Below are 10,529 nucleotides of genomic sequence, written 5' to 3'. Positions count from 1 at the left end.
GTTTGATGTTCCTGAAACATTCTTTCAATCATTCAAACACCTGCTGTGAACAAACACTGAAAGAAAGAGAAATAAGAACACAAACTACAACTTTCTTCAGCCACAGCCTTAGATGAACTGAAGATAAAAGACATGAAATCTCTGAAGATCTGATTAAACAACTCCACAAACAGCATTACCAGCTTCACTTATTACTAACCAGACTGACTTTATTTCTGTCACACGTCTACAGAAGATCTTATTGAGAATTAACAGAGGTTTAGATGTTTCATTTAAGTGACCATCACTGAGATCCGTGTTTAGGTGAGCTTATGACCCTTGACTTGTTAAATTGCTTCTTTTTTAGCAATTGCAGGTGTTTACAGAAAACATTTCTTCATTGATAAAACCAATCAATATGTCTGTTGTAACAGACAAACAATTGCACTAAAGTAGTTTAAACAACTGCTTTTTCTGTTGTTTTCTTTACTTTTGGTATTGAAGTGTTATGTGAGAAAGAAATAATAAACTCAAAAATGTGATAAAAATCATTTTTAACACTGAACTAATATGTTGTATTGTACAAAACTATTTAATAGTTAAATGCGACACACTTAGACATCAGCAAATTTACAAAATTAACAGAAGCAAATTAAGTGATAAAAACACATTTAAACTCACCATCCAGACGCCACAAACAGAAACAGGTCAAAAATAATCTGAGAAACATTTTCTTCATCGGTTCACTGTAAAGCTCACGATAGTAACTCTTAAAATGTCTGAAAACACTCAGATTGACCTGAACCATGACTAAACTGTGATATTTATCTGGTTTAGTGTGAATCCACCCCCCGCCTCAGTTAGTTTCCGCTCACACATCAGCTTTTGCTAATCTTACATTTTCAAATGAATTCTGGCCCTGAATGAAAACTAATAGCAGAAGAGTGAAATATTGGATTAGATATCTGTGTCTACTGGTGTGTTATTTGGTGTGGTGAGCTGTCAATCATATTTGACTTCTGACCTGTGACTCTTATTTGACTGTTGATGGATTCACTTTATTTCAGTATAAGATGTTTTGTGTGGAGTGAAAGATTGTGAGATTGTGAGAGCAAATGAAGAAACGCCTCAGCCACAAACTGCTGACGCACACACCAACATCCAGCACAAGCTGTCTATTTACCGACAAATCAAACTAGACACACTGATGTTTGAGCAGATAAAATAAAAGGGAACAAACATGCAGGGTCCATTTTGACTAAAAAAACAATTATTTACAATTATCTTGTGTTCAAGCAAAATTCATAAATGAGAGTTAATGAAGCACACAGTAACCTGTGAATGTAATTGTTCATTTAGAGAAATTTAGCTGCCTCTGATATTTGGTCTTGGGGACATTTGACAAGAAAAGCTTGAGTTCATGATGAGTTTTGATTGCAGATTTTGTTACTTTAGCAAATCTGAGAAAAATAAAGTGTTCATGAATCATGGCTGCCACGCCAGAGTCTCCAGCCGTCATGGACGCTGCACCTGAAGCTGAAGTTTGAGACTTACTTCTAGTTTGGTGGACCCAACACTGATGTCAGTGTGTAACCCAGACTCAAATTAGTTAATCTGCAGTCCAAAAAAGAAATTTTTTATGCTTATTTATGTAGTATAACTGGTATATGTGATAAAAGACAGAGATAAAGAAAAAGAGAAAAATTAAATATATTAATTATATTAGTAATATGCAAATTACTGCAGTAAAATTTACCCAATCAGCACTGCAGGTGTAAAGTGTCAAATTGAGTGTGTTCAGCAGCAATGCTGACTCCATCCACTGTGAGGCGCAGACAAGACTGATAGAGAGAGAAAAAAAAAACAAAGAAACACATGTGAATAAAGCTTAAGATATTTGAGATAAAAGAATGAGTTATTATAGAAAAATAACTGAAGAGCTTTTGTACAAGGACTAAACAAATTAGATAAGAGTTGTTTAAAGCTAAAATACTGATCTATTGCAAAGTTTTGCGAAGGAGCTTAGCTGTATGGCCTTGTTTACCCGGAGCATCGAGCCAAAACTAGTGGAGTTATTCGCTGTAGGTCATGGTGTAATCTGGATAAAAAACTAACAAAACCCTGTTAAATCAGAGGAAAAGGCAAGTTTTGTTGTATGTGTTGAAATTTGGATTATCTGCTGTGAATTACATTTACATTTTACATTTATTCATTTGGCAGACACTTTTATCCAAAGCGACTTACAAGTGAGGAATACAACAAGCGAGTCGTCATGACGAGGCAAACAGACAAGAAGTGCTCACAATACAAGTTTCAGGCAGTGCTCAGAGTATCATAAGCTACAATAGAGAGGAAGTGAAAGGATAGGTATAAGAAGTTTTTTTTTTTTTAAGATGAGGTTAAGTACTCACAAAAGAGATGAGTTTTCAGATGAGTTTTCTTTTGAATGTTGCCAGGGATTCAGCATTCCAGATGAAGGCAGGAAGATCATTCCACCAGCAAGGGACAGTGAATGAGAATGTTCTGGAGAGTGATTTTGTGCCTCTCTGTGATGGTACCACAAGCCTTCGCTCCTTTAATGAGTGCAGGCTTCTGGTAGGAGTATAGACTCATAAGAGTGAGTGGAAGTAGGAGGGTGCTGAGCCTGTGGTAGATCTGTAAGCAAGCGTCAACGCCTTGAATTTGATGCGAGCAGCAAGTGGTAGCCAGTGAAGAGAGATGAAGAGAGGCGTGACGTGGGCTCTTTTGGGCTCGTTGAAGACGAGACGTGCTGCTGCGTTCTGAATCATTTGTAGAGGCAGTCCAGCCAGAAGAGCATTGCAGTAATCAAGCCTAGAAATGACCAGGGCCTGGACCAGAAGTTGTGTTGCATGTTCTGTTAGAAAGGGCCTGATTTTCCTGATGTTGAATAGTGCAAATCTGCATGACTGAGCTGTCTTTGCAATGTGGTCTTTGAAGGACAGTTGGTCATCAAGGATTACTCCATGATTTCTGGCCGAATTTGATGGAGTAATTGAGGATGTGCTAAGCTGGATGCTGAAATCATGATTTAGAGTCGGATTGACAGGGAAGACGAGAAGCTCAGTCTTAGCCAGGTTGAGCTGTAGATGATGTTTTTTCATCCATGCCGAGATGTCCGCCACAGAGCTTGAGATTCGAGCAGCTACTGTGGGATTGTCTGGATGGAATGAAAGGAAGAGTTGTGTGTCATCAGCATAGCAATGGTAGGAGAAACCATGTGCCTGAATGATGGGATCAAGTGATGTAGTGTAAATGGAGAAAAGGAGGGGTCCAAGCACTGAACCATGAGAAACTCCTGTGGTCAGTTGATGAGCTTTGGATACCTCCCCTCTCCAGGCAACCCTGAAAGACCTTCCTGTGAGATAGGATTCAAACCAGAGAAGTCGAGTACCTGTGATGCCCAGTGATGAGAGGGTGGACAGAAGGATCTGATGATTCACCGTGTCAAAGATCAAGCAGAATGAGCACTGAGGATTTGGAATTAGCCTTTGCAATCTGCAAGGATTCAGTGACTGACAGCAGTGCAGTCTCTTGAAACCAGATTGATTGACATCCAATTGGTTGCTCTGTGAGAGGAAAGATAACACCTGGTTGAAAACAACTCGTTCAAGTGTTTTTGCTATGAATGGTAGGAGAGAAACAGGTCTGTAGCTGTCTACAAGAGACGTGTTTAATGTGGGTTTCTGAAGCAGTGGAGTTACCCGAGCCTGCTTGAATGTGTTAGGGAAAGTGCCAGTGTGGAGAGATGTGTTGATGATGTCTGTAAGTGCTGGTAAAAGTGTAGGAGCGATGGATTGTAGAAGGTGTGTGGGGATGGGATCTAGAGGGCAGGTGGTGGGATGACTGGAGAGGAGAAGTTTGGATACTTCTGTCTCAGTGAGGGGGGAGAATCAAGAGAGGATGTGTGTGGCTGTGTGTGTGGTTGGTCTGAGTTCCTTTGTGTGTGGAGCGGAGAACTGACTGCTGATGGTAGATGTTTTGTCAGTGAAAAAGTTAGCAAAATTATCAGCAGTCAGAGATGAGGTGGGTGGTGGTGGAGGGGGACAGAGGAGAGAGTTGTGCGAGAAGTGTGCGTGTGTTTGAGGCGCTGTTGATTTTGTTGTGGAAATAGGAAGATTTAGCAGCATGAATTTCAGCAGAAAAGGATGAGAGCAGAGATTGATAGCTACTTAGGTCAGATTGGTCTTTTGATTTGTGCCACTTCCTCTCTGCAGTCCTGAGTTTGGTCCGATGTTCACGAAGAACATCGGATAACCAGGGATTAGAGGGAGTAGCACGTGCAGGCCTGGATGACAGAGGACAGATACTATCTAGAGATGGAGTTAAGGTGGAACATAAAGTGTCTGTTGCTGTATTCACATCCAGAGATGAGAACTGTGAGGGTGAGGGAAGGGAGGATGACACGACAGAGGAAAGATGAGAAGAAGAAAGAGAGTGCAGGTTTCATCTGAAGGTAACTGGTAGAGGGGTTGGTGGTGAACAAATGGGGAGTTGTAGATTAAAAGTAACAAAGAAATGATCGGAGATGTGCAGATGTTTTCAGTGATGCAGTTGCATGTGTAAATGAGGTCAAGTTGGTTGCCAGATTTGTACACACCACAAGTACACACTAAAAAAAATAAAATAAAAAAAAAATAACATCACTGGTGTACATCTTGAGACAAAACAATGGTTCATATTTTAAGATCTGTCAGTGCAAGTTGCTGTCAGTTGAAACAGCTCAAACTTGCATTTTAGTCTAGGATTAGCTTAAGCCTTGTCTGTGAAACTGGGGGAAGAAGTGTTATTTGGTTCATATATATTTTATACATTTTGTGTTGAATTCATGTGAATTGTTAATCTAATTGTTCTTGGTTAATTCATTTAAGTTGAAATCTTAATTTGAGTTTGCATTTGAAAACAAGTGGTTTAAACTACAATGAAGGCAGGAAAATTAGAGCCTTAACTCAAAACTAAACTCATTAGTCTGTAACAAATAGGTGTATTCAGAGGTGGACATTCCAGGGGTCAGAAAGTAAAAGTCCTGCCATATTTTTATTCCACCCACAGAAGAAGTGTTAAAGTTAATGAGATAATTAATTGAGTGATGAATGACCATTATTGAAGATACTTGATGATAACAAGCAGAATCACCAAAGGAGACAATCATAATGTCATGTGATTTATCTTTTTTTCATGATATTTATTGTTTAACTATTCATTACGTTGATTGTCTAATCATTTACAAAAAATATATATATAACAGCAAATAGCAAAATCTGTGTGTGTAAAAACTAACATTAAAAAGTCAAGGGTCAAGAGCCCAACCAAAGCAAACACTGACCTCCATCATGGTAACATCAAACAAAACAATAAACAACATCTGAAGCTCTGTTAATTCTCAATAAGAGCTTCTGTAGACGTCTGACAGAAATAAAGTCAATCTGGTTAGAAATAAGTGGAGCTGGTAATGCTCTTTTTTGTTGTTTAATCCTCCTCTCCTGAGATCTTGAGAGATTTAATGTCTTTTATCTTCAGTTGATTTCATCTAAGGCTGTGGAAGTCTGTTGTAGTTCTTGTGTTTCTGCTCGTCTTTTTTCTGTTCTTGTTTCTTTTCCTTCAGTGATTCTGCTTGTTAACAGAAGGTGTTTATCACTAATTTTCAATTATCACTTAATTATCTCATTAACTTCAACACTGCTTCAGTGTCACTCTAACACACTGTGGTGTGGACACACAGTCACATTTTGGTCATTTAATGAGGTTCCTGATATGACTTTAGGAGGACATTCCATATCGGTTATTCTATGGTCACATAGTAACGATACAAGGATGTTAACAGAACGTTGCCATATGGTTAGTTATTTATATGGGGACGTTTCATTCAGGACTGCACTGTGTGGCGTATCACTTCCATGTTTTTCTTTAGACAGCCTATTTATATCTGGTGCTGCAGCAGAAGCCATTGTTCCTTTTGCAGAGCTTTCAAAATGACAGATTAAGGATCTGCAGACCAAGAACCATTGTGAAAGAAGAGCTGCAGTAACATTCTAGTTTGGTCCCCTAAAAGATCCTGTAATTTTATTAAAGGTTCTAAAATCATTCAGTAAACGTAACAGAAGAACCTAAATAGGACCAAAAAAATAATATTCTAGGTTGGTCCTCTAAAGGTCCTGCAAACATTATGGGAATGTAGTGTAGAGACCTAGAGGGAACGTCCTAGATATAGTCCCCTAAACATTCCCAGAACGTCCTGAATGTTCCCTGAAGGTCCACCAAATAATGTTCCCCAACCCTTAAAAATACTCCACATCATGACAGTCTCTGAACGTTCTGGGAACATTACTAGGCAACATCCTTAACACCAGTGGGGACGTTCTGGGAACGTAAATTTTTAGCTGGGAACCCAGAGTCTTGTAGCCAGAAACTAGCTCACCTTACAGCTTGCAATAAAAATATTTACAGACACACAATAAACATAATTTAACTTTGATGAGTTTAACTACAAAGCAGGAACTGCTATAACAAAAATAAAGGAAGTAAAAAAACTTACTTTCTGACATCAAAATGAGTTTTTCTGTGCTAGAATCTGCTGTGTCTGCCACACGGCTCTACTTTCCCACATGTGGAACAAGGACTAAACTGAGCATGTGTGAAGAGAATCAGGTGATTTGTAACTTGTTCCTGATTGGAGAAATTGAAAGTGTTACAACTAACCCGTGTTACAACCATCCCAGTCTACCCCTATATCAGTTCGATAAGTAATATTCAGTTTTCTGTTCAATTCTACAGCGATTTATTGGTGTGACAAATACTTTTACATTTGTATTTACGGGGTTGCTGCATATAATTATAAAACAAAATGAAAATAACAACATCACATAAATTAACCAAAACTGAAAACAGTATAATTAACAGAGAAATGTAAAATGGATGATATTAGAATAAAATGAAATATTGCAGAATATTCTTTGTTTTGACCACCAGATGACCCCAATACACCAGATTCAGGTAAAGAAGATTTTACGATCCAGTTCAGAGGAAAGCAAAGCTTTGTTTCGCCATCAATGAACAATTATACCACTCATCTTTTTTCATCTTTTCTGATTAAACCTCCAATATATGCCACAATATTTATAATATCTGTTCTGTTTCCTCCGTTTAACCTCTTGTTGATCTGACGTCATTGACCAGAAGAACAGCAGCAGCCCCAGCGGCCACGCCCATCAGAGCAGTGACGACCAATCGGAGCACAGCTTCAACAGAATCACAACAATGGGCTTCTGAAGAAAACAATGATAAAATAGAATTGAGATTTTCAACGAGCTGTCACAAACTCAAAATTTCAAACTCAAAAATGAGAATAAAGAGAAATATGGACATGTTTAGACATTTGGTACTGTAGAAGTTAATTTAATAAGAATAACTGAAGGAAAGGAAAAATGATCTCACCATAGACACAAACACTGAATGTTTTTTCTGTCAGTTTTACTCCCTTTATCTCTAGTTTATAAACTCCAGCATGTTCAGGTCTGATGTTTGTGATGGTCAGAGATCCAGTTTGATGATCCAGCTTCAGTCTGCCTCTGAATCTCCCATCAGGAGATTCAGATGTGATGAAGTTTTGCTTCTTTTCCTTCAGTTTAGCTATGATAGAGTTTTCAGCTCCATATTTCCACAGTATGTCATCGTCTTCTTCATCTCTTTCAGTAAGATCAGTGTATAAAGTGACAGAATCTCCCTCCATCACTGACACTGAATCCCCAAACACACCTGAAGAACATGAACAGGTTTTGATGGTTTATAAATCCTGAGATCAGCTGTAGTTTTTATTATTTTCATGTGAGCTGAAGAACATTCACAACAGCAGCAGAGACACAAAATGACAGGTGAGATTGATGAACAGATGTTTGTGTGAACCTTTGATCTTTAATTTGTTTTAAAGTTATACTCTGTAGTTTATACTTTAATTGTGCTGGATACTTCATAAGACACAAACTCTCAGGGTTACTCCACATTTTGAGTTTTGTAGATGTATTTATAAAATTGTATTTTTATAAATTTATTTTTTTAAAGGATAAAAACGGCCTAATATTTGGAAGCAACTGCAAGCAAAGTTTTGTCTTTCTGAGCCTCCATGCAGATCATAAACAGAAACATTTACATTCACTAGAGATTTCCATTATTTCCCATGATGTTTAATTTTATTTTTATGACATTTTTATGAGCTTTTTCAATTAAACCAAAAAATATGTTTATATCTTACCAATCAGTCTCCACCAGCACAAACAGAACAAAACAAGCATGTGAAACATTTTCTTCAGTTGTTCAGTGTCTGATGAAACTATCTGTTAAAAACACTGGAGCTGGTGTGAATCCTCCAGAGTCTGACCCTCCTACTTTCACTCGCTGCATTTGCATACAATCAAATGTTATAGTTACACAGAGTTATCTTATTAACACTTAACTGTTCTTAATGGATTCTTTATTTTTGTCATTTAACACACTCTTTGTAAACATCTGACTGTTAAATGGCTAAAAGAATATTGTGTGAATAGTGTATAAACTACACTTCATGGTAAAATAGAGCTCTAGTGATTTAAAATTTGTTGTGTATATTTATATATTTATTCAATTGTCACTTTTCAGTGTATGGGAAAATGAAAATAAATAGTTAAACCCGTCTGCCATCTCACAGTAGCAGTTTTACTGAAGTTCATCTTCTGAGTCAAACTGAAACCTGCTGCGGTCTGATTCCTGTCTTCAGCAGAGACTCTTCACAATGTTCATCATCGTTATCATCGGTGTGTTCAGTGATGGATTATTAATTGTTTATTCCAGAAATGAACCACACATTAATCTACAGTGTTTTTCATAGAAAGGAGCATGTAAGGGAACAGAAAGATCAGTTCTTATTTCGTAAATACACAAATAAACTCAGCAGTAAAAACATGAATCAGCATCTTAAATGCTTCTCAAAAGGCACAATGTTAGAAGCAACAACACATTTGTTATAAGAAACTACAAAGAAAAACATGGCTCTGTTGGTGCCCTAAGCGAGATTTTAGATAGCTCCCAACTAAATAAAGAAATAAATACTTATCTTTCATATATGAACTGTACTTTACTATGATATGAATACTGTGTTTGAATCACTGAAGGCAGACAAACAAGAACAGAAAAAAAAGAAAAACACAAGAACTTCAACTTTCTTCAGCCACAGTCTTAGATGAACTGAAGATAAAAGACATTAAATCTCTGAAGATCTGATTAAACAACTCCACAAACAGCATTACCAGCTTCACTTATTACTAACCAGACTGACTTTATTTTTGTCACACGTCTACAGAAGATCTTATTGAGAATGAACAGAGGTTTAGATGCTGATGACATATTGAAAATATGACTTCTGGCTGAAGTCGCCATTATGGTGGTTAGTGCTTGCTTTAGTTAAGCAGTTTGACTCTTGACTTTTTAATATTATTTTTTCTCTGGTTGCTCTAACTGTGTTTGTTATGGCAAGAACAGTAAAAGTTAATGTGATCAGACGATGTTGGCTTGATGATACGAATATAATCATAAATGCCATTTTCCAAAAAATTGAGTTTCCGCCAAAATCAAAACTTACTTGGTGTATTTTCAATATGAAAAATAACTTTTATATTTATGGTATTTCTTGTATTTTTGAAAATCTATTTTTATAATAAACCTTTTAAAATCAAAACGTAGATTTGAATTTTTAATGTTTTTATATCCAAAAGATGCTATGTGAAAGTTTGAAACAGAAAATAGCGGTTTTCATCTTGCCACTTTCTTGGTAAAGAAAACACTTTTTTACTAAAATTAATTAAAATGGAGTTATTGCGTTTTGGATCCAAACTCTTCATATGAATCTCTACCATGGTGACATACTTCATGCCGCAATGCATGATGGGAGCCGTAAGATTCTGCTTGTTATCATCAATAATCGAACAATCATTACTCAATTAATCACTTGATTACCTTAATTAACTTGCTGTATAAATACAGTACTTTATTGTATTAACAAATATATATAACCTGTGTATTACTTGTGTAAATGTACAGCAATTAGTTGCCAGGATTTTCCTGTAAAATTACAATACATTTTAAACAGTGTAGTCCTGAATGTTCTTGGTTTTGGAGGACTGGTCTTCACCTCTGAAATGAACACACAGATGTGTAAATGTGTAATATTAACACATCACAACTGTTCTTGGTTGCACAGATTGTGTTGATGCTTTGAACAAACACAGAGGTTGAGCTAATTTTAAAACTACACATAACATGTGTAAAAAATTTTAATTCTTCCAACACATTTTTATGCAATATTGACACACAATGTGTAAACTAGATTGTTACATGTGCTAGTTGTGTTAATATGTGTTATTTTTCTACACCTTTTTTTCTTAGAGTGTAGTATGCCAAGTTTGACCTTGATTAGCTGGTTCAGATGTGTTTAACTGGGGTTGGAGCTGAACTCTGCAGGACTTAAGGCCTTTGCACACTGAGTCCGAAATTCATAAAAATTC

At 36.8% G+C, this 10,529-nt stretch overlaps 1 long non-coding RNA gene across 1 annotated transcript; it reads right to left on the bottom strand.

Moving 5' to 3' along the window:
- Nucleotides 1-225: 225 nt before the first annotated feature.
- LOC125263246 lies at nt 226-6,602 on the bottom strand. The gene is made up of 3 exons (XR_007183723.1): nt 6,533-6,602; nt 1,736-1,820; nt 226-1,593 (listed from the first exon to the last, which is right to left on the bottom strand). It is a non-coding gene; the product is annotated as an uncharacterized LOC125263246 (long non-coding RNA).
- Nucleotides 6,603-10,529: the final 3,927 nt, after the last annotated feature.

The sequence above is a fragment of the Megalobrama amblycephala genome, linkage group LG2 (genome assembly GCF_018812025.1).
Source record: "Megalobrama amblycephala isolate DHTTF-2021 linkage group LG2, ASM1881202v1, whole genome shotgun sequence".
In the NCBI taxonomy this organism is placed as follows: Eukaryota; Metazoa; Chordata; class Actinopteri; order Cypriniformes; family Xenocyprididae; genus Megalobrama; species Megalobrama amblycephala.
Note: the sequence above shows the minus strand (reverse complement) of the source record. Positions and strands in the feature narration are given on the sequence as shown.